At 46.3% G+C, this 19,619-nt stretch overlaps 1 protein-coding gene across 1 annotated transcript in view; it reads right to left on the bottom strand.

Annotated features, from left to right (window-relative positions):
• The window catches only part of mchr2b (melanin concentrating hormone receptor 2b), a 70,307-nt gene that overhangs the window by 21,218 nt on the left and 29,470 nt on the right, over positions 1–19,619 (bottom strand). The gene's annotated exons all lie outside the window — the stretch shown is intronic.

Genomic DNA, 19,619 nt, shown 5'->3' on the forward strand with positions numbered 1-19,619 from the left:
CTGTAATGAGGTGAGGAGTTAAGTGACCCTGGCAGAACCCAAACTGGACTTAAGTGAGCAGGTTATTGCTGAGTAAGTGCCGCTTTATGGCACTGCCGAAGATACCTTCCATCTCCATTCTGCTGAGAATGGCACAGATGACACAATCACTAATGGCTCCATCAAAGTTGAAACACTTAAACTTACAATGGGGGCCACTTACAATAGGGGGTCACTGAACAACGATCAAGAACAGGAGACGTCCTCCTCCCTAGTCCTGGACCAAGAATAATGTCAAAATGTCCATACTGTTACCCTGGTTAAACATAGGAACATACTGACAGTGAATAGGACATTCAACCTCTTGAGCCACTGCCAGCTGGTTGATATCAGCCCAGTCCAGCCCAGAAATTGCATCCGGCACTTCAATAATTTGTAAGCCTCAGACTACACTGCAGTATCAATTTAGCCACAAAGACAGATAAATGTTCTTCCCTTATTTTTCTCCTTCAACAGCCATGCTCCCTAGTGGGAGCGATCTCATTTGCGCTGTGTAGACAAATGCCATTAAAACACTTACCTCACCCACTTCTCAGCAGTTAAGACACTCCTTCAATTATCCAGATAGGAGTACTTTCAATTTGCCTGCTTTCATATCTACCTGTGGATTTAAGTGTGACCTGGTAGACTGTTTACCACAAAAGAAGTACAAATCATGTCTAGCGAACCATGATGAACCAATGATGACTCTAATGTAAATCGTTCCTTTCCCCGTGGCTCATTAAGTTCTGACAATTGGTTGTACCCTGCACCTTGCCTGGTGATCTTTCTTTCACATGAATAAATCTATCACGATCTGTGCTAGGAGTTCCTACAGTATCCGCATGCTCATTATACAGAGAGCTGCATTCAGTAAGTTGTAACATGGAGCACTTCACATAATTTTCACATAATTTGAGTGTTTGATTGGGCAGTTTTAGCAAGAGATACTTTATCTATTCTTCTTCATTTTCTCCCTTGTCGACAATCTTCCGGGTGCCAAGACTCACACTGGAGTTTGGCTAAAAGTCTTCTGGTATATCATCCAAGGAACCATTGTTTGAACCTAAACAATGAATGATGAATTACATTCTTGCTAAGATGCATAGAGGGTGATTCTCCTTAACATCAAGGCAACATTTGGCCAAATGTGACACCATGTAAACTGAAGTCATTTGGCTGGGGCCATACCTTACACAAAGGAAGTATTTAGTGGTCATTGGATGTAAACCTTCTCAATCCCAGAATATCATAGTTGAAGTTCCTCAGGACAGTGTCCTAAGCCTAACCATCTTCAGCTGCTTCATTAATGACATTCCCTCCACCAATAAGTTAGAAGTAGAGCTGTTCCCCGAGCTGTTCCCTGATGAGCTAGGAAAATTAAGCGGTTCATGTCCACTTGCAGTAAGACTTGGACAATATTGAGACTTAGGCTGAGAAATAGCAAGTGTACCATCCACACCATGCAAGCATCAAGAGCCCCTCTTTTACAGTTAATGACATGAGCATCACTGAGTCCACCACCATCCTAGGGTTTTCCATATAAGTGAAACAGAGTTGGAGCACCTACATAAATACTGAGGCAACTAAAACAGGTCAGAGGATGTGATAAGTATTCTGTGACTGTTTACCACAAAAGAAGTACAAATCATGTCTAGCGAACCATGATGAACCAATGATGACTCTGATGTAAATCGTTCCTTTCCCCGTGGCTCATAAGACCTCACAAAGCTAGTACAGCCTACAAATTACAAATCCGGAAAGGCTCTTTGGCCCATCATGTCTGCGCTGGTCAAAAACAACCACCTAACAATTCTAATCCCATTTTGCAGCACTTGGCCCATTGCCTTTATGCCTTGGCATCGCAAGAGCACATGTAAATACTTCTTAAATATTATGAGAGTCTGTGCCTCCACCAACCTTTTCAAGCTGTGAGTTCCAGACTCCCACCACCCTCTGGTTGAAAAGGTTTTTCCTCACATCCCACTTAATCGCCTGCCCCTTACCTTAAATGTATGCCCCCTGGTCATTGATCCCTCCACCAAGAGGAAAGGCTTCTTCCTGCCTACTCTATTAATACACCTCAGAATTTTATACATCCCAATCCTGCCCTCTCTCCCCCCCCTTAGGCACTCCCTCTCCAAGGAAAACAACACAAAGTCTTACAACACCAGGTTAAAGTCCAACAGGTTTGTTTCGATGTCACTAGCTTTCGGAGCGCTGCTCCTTCCTCAGGTGAAGGAACCTTCACCTGAGGAAGGAGCAGCGCTCCGAAAGCTAGTGACATCGAAACAAACCTGTTGGACTTTAACCTGGTGTTGTAAGACTTCGTACTGTGCTCACCCCAGTCCAACGCCGGCATCTCTACATCAAGGAAAACAACCACAGTCTCTCCAATCTCTCTTCATAACTAACCCTCTCCAGCCCAGGGAAAATCCTGGTAAATCCCCTCTGCGCCCTTTGCAGTGCCATCACATCCCTCCTATAATGTGGATTCCAGAACTGCACACAATACTCTAGCTGTGGCCTAACCAACGTTTATACAGTTCCAGCAGAACCTCCCTGCAAACTCTATGCCTCGGCTAATAAAGGCAGGTATACCATATGCCTTCTTAACCACTGTATCTACCTGCCCTGCTACCTTAAGGAACCGGTGTGCCTGCATACCAAGGTACCTCTGATCCTCTGTGCTTCCCAGGATCTTGCCTTGCCATTTATCACGTACTCCCTTGCCTTGTTTTCCAGCCCAAGTGCACCATCTCACATTTATCCGGAATGAATTCCATTTGCCACTGTTCAGCCCATCTGACCAGCCCAATTATTTCCTCCTGTAAGCTGAGGCTATCCTCTCACTATTTACCACCCTACCAATTTTCATATCATCCATAAATGTACTGACCAACCCTCGTACATTCATAAGGGGAGGTGATGGCATAGTGGTATTGTCGCTAGACTAGTGATCCAGAGACCCAGCATAATGACCTGGCGACCCGGGTTTGAATCCCATGGCAGGTGATGGAATTTAAACTCAAAAAAATATCTGAAATTAAAAGTCTAATGATGACCATGAAACCATTGTCGATTGTTGTAAAAACACATCTGGTTCACTAATGTCCTTTAGGGAAAAAAATCTGCCATCCTTACCTGGTCTGGCCTACATGTGACTCCAGACCCATAGCAATGTGGTCAACTCCTAAATGCCCTCTAAAATGGCCTAGCAAGCCACTCCGTTCTATTCAACCACTACAAAAACACAAAAAAGGAATTAAACTGGACAGACTACCCGGCATCGAACCGGGAACCGGAAACAACAACACCGACCCTGCAAAGTCCTCCTTACTAACATCTGGGGGCTTTGCCAAAGCTGAGACCGCTGTCAGGCTAGTTAAGGAACAACCTGACATAGTCATACTCACAGAATCATAACTTACAGACAATGTCCCAGGCACCACTATCACCATTCCTGGGTATGTCCTGTCTCACCGGCAGGACAGACTCAGCAGAGGTGGTGACATAGTGGTATACAGCTGGGAGGGAGTTGCCCTGGGAGTCCTCAACATCGACTCTGGACCCCATGAACTCTCATGGCTGCAGGTTAAACATGGGCAAGGAAACCTCCTGCTGATAACCACGTATCGGCCACCATCAGCTGCTGAAACAGTATTCCTCGATGTTGACACCACGTGGAGGAAGCACTGAGGGTGGCAAGGGCACAGAATATGCTCTGGGTGGGGGACTTCAATATCCATCACCAAGAGTGGCTCGGTAGTCCCACCACAGACAGAGCTGGTGGGGTCCTATAGGTCATAGCTGCTAGACTGGGACTGCAGCAGGTGGTGAGGGAACCAACAAGATGGAAAAACATATTTGACCTCATCCACACCAATCTGCCTGCTGCAGATGCATCTGCCCATGACAGTATCGGGGGAAGTGACCACCGCTCAGTCCTTGGAGACAAAGTCCCAGAAAAGTGACCACCGTCCTAAATGGGATGGTGTTCAAACAGATCTAGCAACTCAAGGCTGGGCATCCATGAGGCACTGTGGGCCATCAGCAGCAGCGGAATTGTATTCAATCACAATATGTAATCTCATGGCCCGGCATATCTCCCACTCTACCATTACCACCAAGCCAAGGGATCGACCCTGGTTCAATGAAGACTGCAGATTGAGTATGCAGGAGCAACATCAGGCATACTGAAAAATGAGGTGTCAACCTGGTGAAGCTAGACAAGACTACTTGAGTCCTAACCGCATAGGCAGCAAATAATAGACAGAGCCAAGCGGTTCCACAATGAACAAATCAGATCTAAACTCTCTAGACCTGCCACATCCAACCATGAATGGTCGTGGACAATTAAACAACTGACTGGAGGAGGAGACTCCACAAATATCCCCATCCTCAATGATGGAGGAGCCCCGCACATCAGTGCAAAAGACAAGGCTGAAGTAATAATCTTCAGCCAGAGGTCCGAGTGGATGACCCACCTCGGTCTCCTCCAGAGGTCCCAACGTCACAAATAGCAAACTTGATTCAACCCACATAATATCAAGAAATGGCTGAAGGCACTGGACATTGCAAAAGCTATGGGCCCTAACAATATTGCATACTGAAGGCTTGTGCTCCAGAACTTGCCGCACTTCTAGCCAAGCAGTTCCAGTACAGCTACAACAGTGGCATCTACCCAGCAATGTGGACAATTGCCCAGGTGCATCCAGTACACAAGAAACAGGACAAATCCAACCCAGCCAATTACTTCCCTATCAGTCTACTCTCCATCATCAGCAAAGTGATGGAAAGAGTCTTCGACAGTGCTATCAAGTGGCACTTACTCAGTAATAATTTGCTCACAGACAGACGCTCAGTTTGGGTTCTGCCAGGGTCACTCAGCTCCTAACCTTATTACAGCCTTGGTTCATATATGGACAACAGAGATGAATGCCAGAGGTGAGGTGAGAGTGATAGCCCTTGACATCAAGGCAGCATTTGACCGAATATGGCATCAAGGAGCCCTAGCTAAACTGGCGTCAATGGGAATCGGGGAAAATTCTCCGCTGGTTGGAGTCATACCTGGCATAAAGGAATATGGTTGTGGTGGTTGGAGGTCTATCATCTCAACTCCAGGACATCACTGCAGGAGCTCCTGAGGGACGTGTCCTAGGCCCAACCATCTTCGGCTGCTTCATCAATGACCGTCCGTCCATCATAAGATCAGAACTGGAGATGTTTGTGGATGACTGCACAATGTTCAGCACCATTCACAACTCCTCAAACAATGAAGCAGTCCATGTCCAAATGCAGCAAGACCTAGACAATATCCAGGCTTGGGCTGACAAGTGGCAAGTTACATTCGTGCCACACAAGTGCCAGGCAATGACCACTGCCCCTTGACATTCAATGGCATTACAATCTCTGAACCCCCCACAATCAATGTCCTGGGGGTTACCATTGATCAGAAACTGAACTGGACTAGCCACATTAACACTGGCTACCAGGGCAGGTCAAAGGCTTGGAATCGTACGACAGGTAACTCAGCTCCTGACCCCCCAAAGCCTGTCCACCATTTACAAGGCACAAGTCAGGAATGTAATGGAATGCACTCCACTTGCCTGGATGAGTGCAGCTCCAACAACACTCAAGAAGCTCAACACCATCCAGGACAAAGCAGCCCACTTGATTGCTCCCCCTTCCACAAACATTCAAACAATCAACCACCAAAGAACAATGGCAGCCATGTGTACCATCTACAAGATGCACTGCAGTAACTCACCAAGGTTCCTTACAAACCTACGACCACTACCATCTGGAGGTAAAGAGCAGCAGATACCTGTGAACCCCACCATCTAGAGGTTCCCCTCCAAGTCACTCACCACCCCGACTTGGAAATATATCATCGCTCCTTCATGGTCGCTGGGTCAAAATCCTGAAACTCCCTCGCTAACACCACAGTGGATATACCTACACCTCAAGGACTGCAGCAGTTCAAGAAGGCAACTCACCACCACCCTCTGAAGGGCAACTGTGGGTGGGCAATAAATGCTGGCCTAACCAGCGACGCCCACATACCGTACTAAAAAAAAACCTAAATAATTTAATAAACCACAAACAGCAAAGGCCCCAACACTGATCCCTGGATACAGGCTTCCAGTAGGGAAAACACCCTTCGAGCATCACCCTCTGCTTCCTGCCACTCAGCCAATTCTGGGTCCAATTTGTCAAAGTAACTTGGATCTCAGGGGCTCTTACCTTCGAAATCAGTCTCCCATGTGGGACCTTATCAAAAGCCGACTGAAGTCTAAGTAGACTACGCCAAATGCTTTTCCCTCACCTGCACAACTGGACACCTCTTCAGAAAATTCAATCAAGTTGGTCAGACATGACCTCCCTTTAACAAAACCATGCTGACTGTTCTCGATTAATCCCTGCCACTCCAAATGCACATTAATTCTATCTCTCAGAATTGCTTCTCATAGTTTCCCCACCACAGACTGACTGGCTTGTAGTTTCCTAGTTTGTCCCTTCCTCCCTTCGTGAATAATGGTACCACATTGGCTGTGCTCCAGTCCTCCGGCACCTCTCCGGTGTCCAAAGAGGAATTGAAAATTATTGCCAGCCCCCTTGCTATTTCCTCCTTTGCCTCAACCAACAGCCTGGATACATTTCATCTGACCCTGGAGATTTGTCTACTTTTAAGCAGACAGACCATTCAGAACACCTTCTGTCTATGTTAATCTCTTTAATTTTATCACATTCCTTTTTCCTGATTTCTATACCCACACCGTCCCTCTCATCAGTGAACACTGACACAAAGTATTCATTTAGAACCCTGCCTCCATCCTCTGGCTCCACACACAAATCAGAACAAAGAACAAAGAAAGATACAGCACAGAAACAGACCCTTCGGCCCTCCAAGCCTGTGCCAATCATGATGCCCTAACTAAACAAAAAACCTTCTGCCCTGACTCGGGAAAGAACAATTACCACTGTGGTCCTCAATGGACCCTACTCTTTTCCTAGTAATCCTTTTACCCTTAATGTACTTATAAAACAATTCAGGATTTTCTTTTATGTTACCTGCCAGTATCCTTTCAAGTCTCCTTTTTGTCCTCCTAATTTCCTTTTTAAGTTCCCTTTTGCACATTTTATATGCCTCTGGGACATCTGCTGTAGTGAGTTCTCGATATTTGTCAAAAGCCTCCTTTTTTCCTCTTGTCCAATGCTGCATATCCCTCGATATTTAGGGTTCACTGGATTTGTTGGTCCCGTCCTTTTTCTTGATTGGAACATGTTGGCCCTGCACTCTCCCCATTTCCTTCTTGAATGCATCCCACTGTTCTGTCACAGATTTACCTAAAAGTGTCTGCTCACAGTACACTCTGGCCAAATCATATCAGATCTTGTTAAAATCGGTCTTCCCCAGTTGAAACACACCAATCTCTCACACAGACACCCCTCTCTCTCACACATACCCACACCTCTCTCTCACACGCACCCAAACCCCTCTCTCCCACACATACACACCCCACTCTCTCTCTCTTACACACACCCCTCTATCTCTCACTCACACATACCTATCTCTCCCTCTCACACACCCCCCTCTCTCACACACACCCATCTCTCACACATACACACACACCTCTCTCTCACACACACCCCCCTCTCTCTCACACAGACCACTCTCTCTCACACACACCCCTCACACAAACACACCCCTCTCTCTCACACACCCCCCTCTCTCACACACCCCTCTCTCTCACACACAGACCCCTCTCACACCCCTCTCACACACATCCACACCCCTCTCACACACCTACACCCCTCCCTCACACACACACAGCCTTCTCTCTCTCATACACACCCCGCTCTCTCACACACACCCCTCTCTCTCACACACACCCCTCTCTCACACACACACACCCCTCTCCCACACACCCCTCTCCCACACACCCCTCTCTCACACACCCCTCTCTCACACACACACAACCCTCTCACACACACCTACACCCCTCTCACACACACCTACACCCCTGTCACACACACCTACACCCCTCTCACCCACACCCACAATCCTCACACGCACACACACACCCCTCTCACACACCCTCACACACCCACACCCCTCTCATACACCCACACCCGTCTCACACACCCACACCCCTGTACAAATTGGACATGTTACACCTGGGCAGAATTGGAACTGATGTCCGAGGGGGGCTATTTGCCAGAGCAGTTGGGGAGGGTTTAAACTAATATGACAGGGTGGTGGGAACCTATGCAAGGAGTGAGAGAAAGAGGGAGCAAGGACAAAAACAAAAGGTAAAAAAGTGTATAAGAAAAGTGATAGGTGGAGAAACCAAGGGCAAAATTCAAACAGGGCAATGGAGAAAAATATTGGGATCAAGACAAACAATGTGAAAAAGACAAACTTAAAGTCAAGTGGATGAACGAATTGCGCAGATAGATATAACTGGGTATGATATAATTGGGATTACGGAGACATAGCTGCAAGGTGACCAGGGATGGGAACTGAATGTCCCAGGGTTTTCAGTATTCAGGAAGGACAGGCATAAAAGAAAAGGTCGTGGGGTGGCACCGCTGGTTAAAGAGGAAATTAACACAGCAGCAAGAAAGGATATTAGCTCTGACAATGTGGAATCTGTATGGGTAGAGTTGAGAAATACCAAAGGGCAAAAAACATTAGTGGGTATCATATATAGACACCCAAACTGCAGTAGTGAGATTGGGAATGGCATTAAACATGAAATTAGAGATGCATGTAAAAAGGGAATATCGGTGATCTTGGGTGATTTAATCTTCACATAGATTGAGCAAATCAAATTAGCCACAATGCCGTAGAGGAGGAATACCTGAAGTGTAAACGGGATGGTTTTCTTGACCAAAATGTGGAGGAGCCAAGTAGAGAACAGGCCATCTTAGACTGAGTATTGTGTAATGAAATGGGAATCATTGCCAATCTGGCTATTAGAGACCCCTTGGGGATGAGCGACCATAACATGATAGAATTTTTTATCAAGATGGAAAGTGAAGTAGTTGATTCGGAGATGAGGGTGCTAAATCTTAATAAAGGAAACTATGAAGGTATGAGACGTGAGTTGGTCATGATAGATTGGGGAGAGTTACTTTAAAGGGATGCCAGTGGACAGACAATGGCAAACATTTAAGGAACGCATGGGGGAACTACAGCAACTGTTCATTCCTGCCTGGCAGAAAAGCAAAGGGGGTAAGAGGGCTAACAAAGGAAATTAGAAATAGTATTCGATCGAAGAAAGAAGCATACAGATTGGCCAAGGAAAATAATAAGTCTGAGGATTGGGAGCAGTTTAGAATTCAACAAAGAAGGATGAAGGAATTGATTAAGAAAGGGAAAGTACAGTATGAAAGGAAGCTTGCAGGGAACATAAAGACTGACACTAAGAGTTTCTATAGATATGTGAAGAGACAGAGATTGGTAAAGAGAAATGTAGGCCCCCTACAGACAGGGGAATGCATAATAAGGGACAAAGAAATGGCTGAGCAATTGAATACATACTTTGGTTCTGTCTTCACAAAAGAGGACACAAATCAGATACCAGAAATGCTGGAGAATGAAAGGTTTAGTGAGAGGGAAGAACTGAGGGAGATCAACATTAGTAGAGAAATGGTGCTGAGATATTGATGGGATTGAAGGTGGATAAATCCCCAGGGCCTAAGAATCTGCATCCCAGAGTGCTTAAGGAGGTGGCTCTGGAAATAGTGAATGCATTGGTGGTCATCTTCCGGGATTCTATAGACTCTGGAACTGTCCCTGCAGATTGGAGGGTAGCTAATGTCACTCCAATATTCAAAAGGAAAGGTAGAGAGAAAGCAGAGAATTATAGAGCAGTAAGCCGAACATCGGTAGTGGGGAAAATGCTTGAATCCATTATCAAGGACTTTATAGCGAAACATTTAGAAAGCAGTGGCAGAGTCAGCATGGATTTATGAAGGGAAAATCATGCTTGACAAATCTGTTGGAATTCTTTGAAGATGTAACCAGTACAGCTGACAAGGGGGAGCCAGTCGATGTGGTATATTTGGACTTTCAGAAGGCATTTGACAAAGTCCCGCATAAGAGATTATTGTGCAAAACTAAAGCGCATGGGATTGGGGCAAATGTATTGAGGTGGATAGAAAACTGGTTGGCAGAGAGGAAACAAAGAGTAGGGATTAATGGGTCCTTTTCAAATTGGCAGTCAGCAACCAGTGGGGTACCACAGGAATCGGTGTTGGACCCCAGCTATTCACAATATATATTAATGATTTGGATGAGGGCACAAAATGTAACATCTCAAAGTTTGCAGATGATACCAAGTTAGGTGGGAGGGTAAATTGTGATGAGTATTGTGTGCAGTTTTGGACTCCTTCTCTGAGGAAGGATGTTCTTGCTCTCGAGGGAGTGCAGCGAACGTTTACCAGACTGATTCCAGGGATGGCAGGACTGTTATATGAGGAGAGATTGACTAGATTGGGATTGTTCTTGCTGGAGTTCAGAAGAATGAGGGGGGATCTCAAATTTTGGAGAATGGGATCAAAGGCTGTGGGGAGAAAGTAGGATTAGGCTATTGAGTTGGATGATCAGCCGTGATCGTGATGAATGGCGGAGCAGGCTCGAAGGGCCAAAAGGCTTTGTCCTGCTCATATCTTCTATGTATCTATGTAACCCTCTCACACACCCACACCCCTCTCAAGCGCACACCCACACACCTCCCCCTCCACACACACACACCCGCAAACCCATCCCCTTCACACACATCCCTCTCTCCGAGACCCAAATCCTCCACCCCCCCACTCTTCCCAGGACCTGATGCCACCTGTAGACCAAGCTGTTGCCTCTCCCCAGCTCTTTTCCACTTCTCTCTAACTCCTCTCTGCCAGTGCCCACCTAACCCTCGCTGTTGGCCACTGGTTTTTCTGCCCAGCAACAGAGAGATGGAAGAAATCAAACGAGCCGATCAGAGCAAGGCCTCTCGGAGCAGTGGATGCTGATAGGATGACCAGGTTCTCCTGAGCTTAAATCAGCCTTTGCTGCTCACATGGCAACCACCAGCTCCGCGGATCCCCTGAAAGCCCTTTGCAGACCACCAACGGCGCACTGATCCCAGCTTGGGAACCTTGGTTTAGATCATTGATAGCATATGGGGAAGAAATAATACCTTCAGCAAGTTTGTTCTTCATACAGCTCAGTAGAGTTACAATCCCCTTATGGTTCCCCCCAACCCCAAGTGTTAAAGTTGTGTCCACTTATATTCTTTTGGAGGTTGGGCTAATGATCATCAGCTGCCTGTAATGAAGCAAATAGCTCAAGGGCGGGATTCTTTGTCCATCCATAGCAGCGGGCATCTCTATCCTGCAGCAGTGAATGGGATGTTTGGCTGAGCACCAAATTCTCCGCCCTCGCTAGCATTGAAGAATCCCGGCCTAACAATGTAATTGCCAAAGCAGGCAATTGCCAATAGATTGAGGCATACCAACATGCATATCCCGAGGGCAATTTTTTCATAGTCCAATCCTATCTTCAATTACTATCTACCCAGACAAATAAATGTGTGGTTAATTTCTGGAACGCACAGCCTTAGATTGTGTTGGTGGCAGGTTCAGTCGAGGCTTTCAAGAGGGAATTGGATTATTATCTGAGAAGGAAATATCTGCTGGGCTGTGGGGAGAAATTAGGGATATGGTGCGGCGTGCTTTACTCATTCAGAGAGCCAGCGCAGAAAGAACAGGCTGAATGGCATCACTCTGTGCTGTAACTATTCTGTCATTCTGTGATGCTGTGAATTAAGTCCAGATAGCAATCAGGACCAAGAAACCTGATCTGTGTTTTGCCTCTCCATTGATTGCTTATACTGAGGCAAAGAGCTGCCAAGTTAGCACAGACTCGGAAGTCACTTAGCATAGGGTTCAATTTGAAACAATTATTTGTGCCTTGACTGAGGTGAGCTTGATGTGGGAAATTGTGAGCTAACCATCTGCTTCTCTATGTTTATATCAGGTTTCCCATCCTTTCAGCAGCCCCACTGATTGAAAGGGGTCACTCGGGTTGGAGTTACTGCCAGAAATTGCCAACACTTCAACATTTTCTAATCGCTTCTTTCAAAGTTTTCCATCAAGTTAAGAAACTGAAAATGACCACAATTTCCTAACTGGAACTAAAATTAAAGCTAATGGCTGTCTCCTTTAACTTGCATCTCCTAAAAGCATATCTCAGTTTGTATCGCATTTATAATCAGAAATTATTGGAATGTGATTGCATACATTTCATTTTGTAGCAACTATCTCCAACTGTGTATGTGTACAATGGATCTTAAGACCGGAGTCGGGGGATGTGCGGACCATAAACACTAAGGGATTCATCCTGAAGGAGCTACAGTAGCAAACTAATGAAATTTTCAGAAAAGGAAAGGCCATCAACTTGCCCCACACACCTGATGCCCAGAGAAACAGGGCTCCATATTTCCGACCTCTACACGCTTTCTTACAATCTCTGTGATCCCTTAGGAGAGGGGAGAACATTGGAAAAACAGACAAGGATAATATAAGTGAAGTAGGAAATGGTTCAGAAGGGCACTTGGCACAGAAGATGGCTGCCTGACACACAAGATGGAGACACAGAGAATAAAGCAGACATAACTGATGCCTGGAGCCCAGCAGGGTGCCAGTGGGACAGATAGGAACAGTTCCAGGACAAAGGGAGCCAGGCAGGAAGATTAAGAAATACATAATTGTGGGACACCACTTGAATAAAGCTGACTTCATCCAAGGTGTACACAATGATATGCTAATACGAATGTCTTGGGCCATTTCCTAAAACAAAGGGACAATCAATACTGCTTTCCTGCTGCTACCTGTAACCTGTAAAACCTCTTTAACTATAACCATGTGTAAATGGCAAAATGCTTACAAATAGCAATGGACAATCTATAAAATGTTTAAAGATAACAAGGTGATAATTGTTTTGTATCTGGGCCCATTGTGAACCCAAAGTATAAAATGAATGACTGCCATTCAAACCACGAGAAAGGCTGGCTACCGTATCGCGGGGTACGTACGCTTTCTCCCGAAGCTTTGTGTAACAATAAAACTGCACTGATTTGAACACAGCAAGTCTAACTCCTGAAGTGGTTGATTTTTCCCACAACATATTGGCGTAGTCTGGCAGGGTCTTACTTCTGGTGAGTTCCGATCGAAGGCCTCGATCGGAAAACCAGGGTAAAGATCGTTTCGAATCTGCAGGAGTCAGACAGGTCAAAAGGTGCCGTTTAAAATAAGGTACCTATCGTGATAAGCATAGTGATGTAAGTCTTGACTGTACAGTGACATGATAATAGATCAAGTTTGGTACTAACTGCTGATAGTTTTAAGGATTTGTGGCTTGTGCTGATCAACCAATGGACAAGGTAGTGCTGCCTCAAACGCCCAGCCTTAGACTGGCTGTCAAGAGGAGGAATCTCCCACGTGAAGGTCAGGATTTGAAGTGGGTATTGAGGCACCAAAGGCACTAAGGATTGTGAAGCACAAGTGGCAGAAATCGGCTAACCCCGAACTCTGTAGTGGCGAACAAACGCAGAGTTCTCGTATGAAAGTAGAGCATAAGTTGGGTACTGGGCTGTCAAATGTCTTATTAGCGGTGCGGAAAAGGAGCTGATCAACTCTGACCTAGAGCCGAACTCCAGTGGAGAAGCACGTTGCCAAGATGGCAATAGTGGACACCGTGAGTATAAGTCAAACCCTGAGAGACAGAAGCGATAGCGTGACGCTGGAATAGTAATAGTGGCTGGGGGGTAGTGAAGTCCCTTCAGTAGAGAGCACACTTTGCCAAGAGGCAGCTGCGGCCGTACAGACGGTGCTAGGGTAGTAATAGTGGCTGGGGGGTAGTGAAGTCCCTCCAGTAGAGAGCACACTTTACTCATAGTAACCGGGGGTATTGAAGTCTGCGAGATGGCAGGCAATGATATAAAAAGGGGATCTGCAGGTTCTCTTATCGAGACATATATGACAGACAGACAAGCGTTGATAAAACAGATGAAGGATGGCTGTGACACTTCCCAGACCTTAGAACAACAGAGGGGTTGGATAGACAAAGAGAAGAGAAACAAGACTAAAAAGATAGGGATAATGTTCGTACATCTGTTAGCAGGACTAATTGAACAAGCAGGCACCTCTACTGAAAAGTGGAAGGAAGACAAAGAGAAGATCAGGGAATTAGAATCTAGATTAAGAGAACTGGAGAAACACAACCACGTGTTGAGAGAACAACAAGGGAGCGGGGAAACCGATCCCCTACCCCCTTACGAGCCCACACAGCAGGGGCCAACCGCAGGGTGGGGTGCATTGGAATACAATTTATCGCCAGTAACCCGAGGGGGAACAGATGCGCAGCCAAAAGCGAATTATAAACCCTTTACCCCAGGTGAGAGACAGCAGATAATGGCTTCCCTGGGCAAATTACAACCGAGAAGCGCAAACACCAAATTCTGGGAAGAATTAGACACAATCTGGGTAGGACACCAGTTACACCTAAGAGACGTACACCAGCTGGTCAGGGCAGCCTGTCCAGCAGATAAGTGGAGGCAGGTAGCTGGCGGACCCGCCACTCCTGCAGCCCAGGATTATAACGGGGGACAGTGGACACATGCCGTCACTTTAACAGCAGCGATAGATGCACAGCAGGACCCCTTCGCCCAATTTAAAACGGAAATCCAGAGAGTGTTAGGGAACGCTCCCACTAACTGGAGCAAGATCACTGCCACAAGACAGCAGAAAGGGGAAGGAGCTTCTGAATACGGGGAACGATTGTTCCACGTGTACAAAGAGTGCTCAGGGCAAGGGAACCCATGCTGTGGGAATCGGGCGTTCATCCAAGCTTTTAAAGATGGACTCTCTAGTGCCCACCAGGGCTATCCTAAAAATGGGAGTGATTATGTCCCAGGATTACGACGTGTTGGTAGAGTTGGCTAGCGGTGTACAGGCAGAGGAGACATCCCAGGTCAGAGCAAGACCAGAAAGAGTAGCAAGACCAGAAAGACCAGGAAGAGGGGCTGTTTAGCTCAGGGCTAAATCGCTGACTTTGAAAGCAGACCGAGGCAGGCCAGCAGCACGGTTCGATTCCTGTAACAGCCTCCCCTAACAGGCGCCGGAATGTGGCGACTAGGGGCTTTTCACAGTAACTTCATTTGAAGCCTACTTGTGACAATAAGCAATTTTCATTTCATTTCATTTTCATTTTCATTTTCATTTTCATTTCATTTCATTTCAGTAGCAACCCCCAGTAACGGGAACTGGGCCAAGCCGAAACTGACCTGCCACAATTGTGGCCGGCAAGGGCACGATGCGAGGGATTGCGGGGCCCCACAGAAAGGAGACAGACCGGGAGACAGTGGGAAGCATTGCAGTCACTGTAATAAGTATGGACACTCAGAGGCAGTGTGTTGGGAGAAGCATGGGAGACCCCCCGACCCGATCCAGGACCACCACAGAACCGGAGGGATCACGGAACCTCTGAGGTCAGCAGGGCTGACTGTCTGCAGCCCCCACTCACAAGGGTAAAAAGGAGGGAAGAATTTATGTGTCTGCACCAGTAGGGGGCAGACAATGTGAGATGCTAGTGGACACAGGAGCGTCCAGATCTGTTACCAACCTACCCTTACCCCATACAAACAAAATGATTCACCTAACCGGGATAGGAGGGAACAAAACACCTGCCTACCTGAGCAAAACCACATTAGTAGAAATAAATAATTTGTATATACCCATGAGATTCTATGTACGCCAAAATAACGAGGGTACAATAATGGGAAATGATTTAAAGAAGGAATATAAAGTTTTAATAGATTGTGGAAATGGAGAATTGATTTGGCCAAGACAGGACGGTCGGAAAACTAAAATAGGAAAACTTACCAATCACTTGGAAACCATAAGGTCAGGAAGGATTGATGGAGGTCAATCCACGCAAGTAGCTGAACTAGTGGCGCTCACACAGGCACTAGAGTTATCTGAGGGAAAAACCGTGGACATATACACGGATAGCCGATATGCATTTGGAATTATACATGATTACATGACAACATGGGGAAGGAGAGGGTTCATTACCACTGGCGGAATCCCTATCAAACGTCAGCAAAGAATTAAGGTGCTATTAAAAGCCAGTGAGAAACCCCGAGAAGCCGCAGTAATCAAAATTAAAGCGCACCAGAAGGAGCCAGGAAGAGACAACCTGGATTGGTTGAATTTCAAAGGAAACCAAGCAGCTGATGCAGCAGCACAACTGGCTCTAGAACAAAAAAACAATTAGCGAGCTACCAATAGCAGCTACAGAACCAGTAGAAGAAAATATAGATATTAGGGAATTTCAGGGGAACACCCCAAGTGAGGAGAGAGAGATGGGAAGCGCAGGGTGCAGCCAAAGGGGCTGATAATGTTTGGAGACGAGAGGATAAGGTGATAGCACCGGAATGCATACAGAACACCCTATTGGAATTACACCATGGGCTCTTGCATGTGGGTAGAGAGGCCATGATAACCAGCTTAGGAAGAGAATGGTGGTGGAAAGGGATGGGAAGAGACGTAGCCCGACACTGCCACCGATGCATGAAATGTGCACAACACAACCCTGGTAAACCCATCAAAATTAAAATGGGACACCAACCCAGACCCAAGGGACCCTGGGAACACCTGCAAATGGATTTCACAGGGCCACTACCACAATCCCATGGAAAACCTTATTGTCTGGTCATCATAGACCAATTCACCCGGTGGGTAGAAGCATTCCCTACCAGAAATTGTACTGCTACCACGGTAGCCAGAATATTGGCAGAGGAAGTAATCCCTAGATGGGGAGTGCCCCTACAAATTGATTCGGACCAGGGGACAGACTTCACTGGGAAAGTGATGAAAACAGTATGTAAGCTGATGGGGATAAAACAAAAATTCCATATCTCCTATCATCCACAGAGTTCTGGGATGGTGGAACGTATGAATAGAACACTTAAGAATACATTAGCTAAAGCCATGCAAACATCAGGAAAAGTGTGGACAGAGGTATTGCCCACTATACTAATGGATTGGATTGGATTGGATTTGTTTATTGTCACGTGTACCGAGGTACAGTGAAAAGTATTTTTCTGCGAGCAGCTCAACAGATCATTAAGTACATGAAAAGAAAAGGGAATAAAAGAAAATACATAATAGGGCAACACAACATATACAATGTAACTACAAAAGCACTGGCATCAGATGAAGCATACAGGGTGTAGTGTTAATGAAATCAGTCCATAAGACGGTCATTTAGGAGTCTGGTGACAGTGGGGAAGAAGCTGTTTTTGAGTCTGTTCGTGCCTGTTCTCAGACTTCTGTATCTCCTGCCCGATGGAAGAAGTTGGAAGAGTGAGTAAGCCGGGTGGGAGGGATCTTTGATCATACTGCCCGCTTTCCCCAGGCAGCGGGAGGTGTAGATGGAGTCAATGGATGGGAGGCAGGTTTGTGTGATGTACTGGGCGGTGTTCACGACTCTCTGAAGTTTCTTGCGGTCCTGGGCCGAGCAGTTGCCATACCAGGCTGTGATGCAGCCTGATAGGATGCTTTCTATGGTGCATCTGTAAAAGTTGGTAAGAGTCAATGTGGACATGCCAAATTTCCTTAGTTTCCTGAGGAAGTATAGGCGCTGTTGTGCTTTCTTGGTGGTAGCGTTGACGTGGGTGGACCAGGACAGATTTTTGGAGATGTGCCCCCCTAGGAATTTGAAACTGCTAACCATCTCCACCTCGGCCCCATTGATGCTGACAGGGGTGTGGACAGTACTTTGCTTCCTGAAGTCAATTACCAGCTCTTTAGTTTTGCTGGCATTGAGGGAGAGATTGTTGTCACTACACCACTCCACTAGGTTCTCTATCTCCCTCCTGTATTCGGACTCATCGTTATTCGAGGTCCGCCCCACTATGGTCGTATCGTCAGCAAACTTGTAGATGGAGTTGGAACCAATGAGACTAAGAGCTACCACAAACCGGACAACCGGATTAACCCCTTATGAGCTAATGACAGGACGGGTGATGCAATTATCAGAAAGCATCATAACAGGTGGGACCGATGTAGGTCCGCTAAAAGACAGAATCAGGAGATATGTTTCGGAACTGAGCAGCCAGCTAAAAGGGATGCGAAAATTCGTAAAAGACAATCAGGAACAAAAAGACAAACAAAGGGAGCTTGAAATATTCCCTGATGTCCCAGCAGCGGGAAGTCACGTCCTAATAAAAATACTACCTTTTAAGCCAGGATTTGCCCCAAAATGGAATAGGCCATATGAAGTCATAATTAGTGGAGACACCTGTGCCTGTATTGACATAAGAGGGAAGGGAACATGGAAACACTGAACCTAGCTAAAATTGTATTAACCTGAACATGAATGAACTAATCCAATTGCTTTCCCGCAAACACAGGAGGAGACCACGAGGAAAGTGTAGAACAGTTCTGCTACCAAGCATACAGACAGATTATAAACTATAATGTTAGAATTGATACTTGTTCGTTGAAAAAATGTGTGTAACCACGGGTGTGATTATGATACTTTGCGTTGTCGCGACTGTAAATTTGACTGGACTAGAGGATAATCTATTTTACAAAGCCCACATAAACTTACACGGGAATCGAACTGTATGCTACCCATTAGCACAGTCGGTAAAAGCCCTATTTGTAGCCACCCCTGGGTGGATCCCTTGCAATTTATATATAGTTGATACAGCAGGTGCACCCTGTAAGGGAGAAATCGGAAAGTATAAAAAGGGGATACAGGGGAGATGTGTGAATCTTGTAAATCCCACCGACTCTGGGGGTGGGGAGCTCCAAAAGGAGGGAGGGAAAGCTAGTCAAGATACAGCAAGCTATCCGCTTTGTTTCACAGGGCAGGGATGGGGATGTGCCTATGCCCTGGTCCCCACAAATAATTCCTGCACACGGACGCAGTGCATCCACCAGCATTGTCGGGTTAATAAAGGGCAGTTTACTTGCACCTGCAATGAACTAAAATGCATGAACATAACTGCAGGAAGACAGCTCATGTGTGGGCAGTGCAGTGGGAGTCACATGGACATACCCATTTGATACTTACCAGGTGGTGAAATCAAACGGGGAGTCAGGGGAACCGAGAAATTGGGAATACAGGCAGACTCATAATCAGGACACTACATGCTACCGGGCAAAGGAGGGGTGCGTCTTCCTCTTCAATGGAACGCACGTGACAGAAACACTAGATCTCCCAGGCCTTTTTGCAGTGGGAACCACTCACCGTACTATGCCCTCAGAAGGGACATATTCGGAGAAGAATAGTGACCCGGGCTATCAGCAAGGAATTCTGCGCTGATTGGGAAACCCCGGGCACATTAGGATCATCCCTGGGGTACGGGTTCCTCGGGACTCTATCTCTGGGGGGAGCAGCAGGAGTGATTAGTTCTAAGAATAGAAATATAATTGTTTGTGGATTAACAATCCTGGGAAACAGTACCTCAAAAGCGCTAGAGGCTGTCAACCAAGAAATGGCTGAACTCAGATTATATGTACAACAGACATGGTAT

The sequence above is a fragment of the Scyliorhinus torazame genome, chromosome 7 (assembly GCF_047496885.1).
Source record: "Scyliorhinus torazame isolate Kashiwa2021f chromosome 7, sScyTor2.1, whole genome shotgun sequence".
Lineage (NCBI taxonomy): Eukaryota > Metazoa > Chordata > Chondrichthyes > Carcharhiniformes > Scyliorhinidae > Scyliorhinus > Scyliorhinus torazame.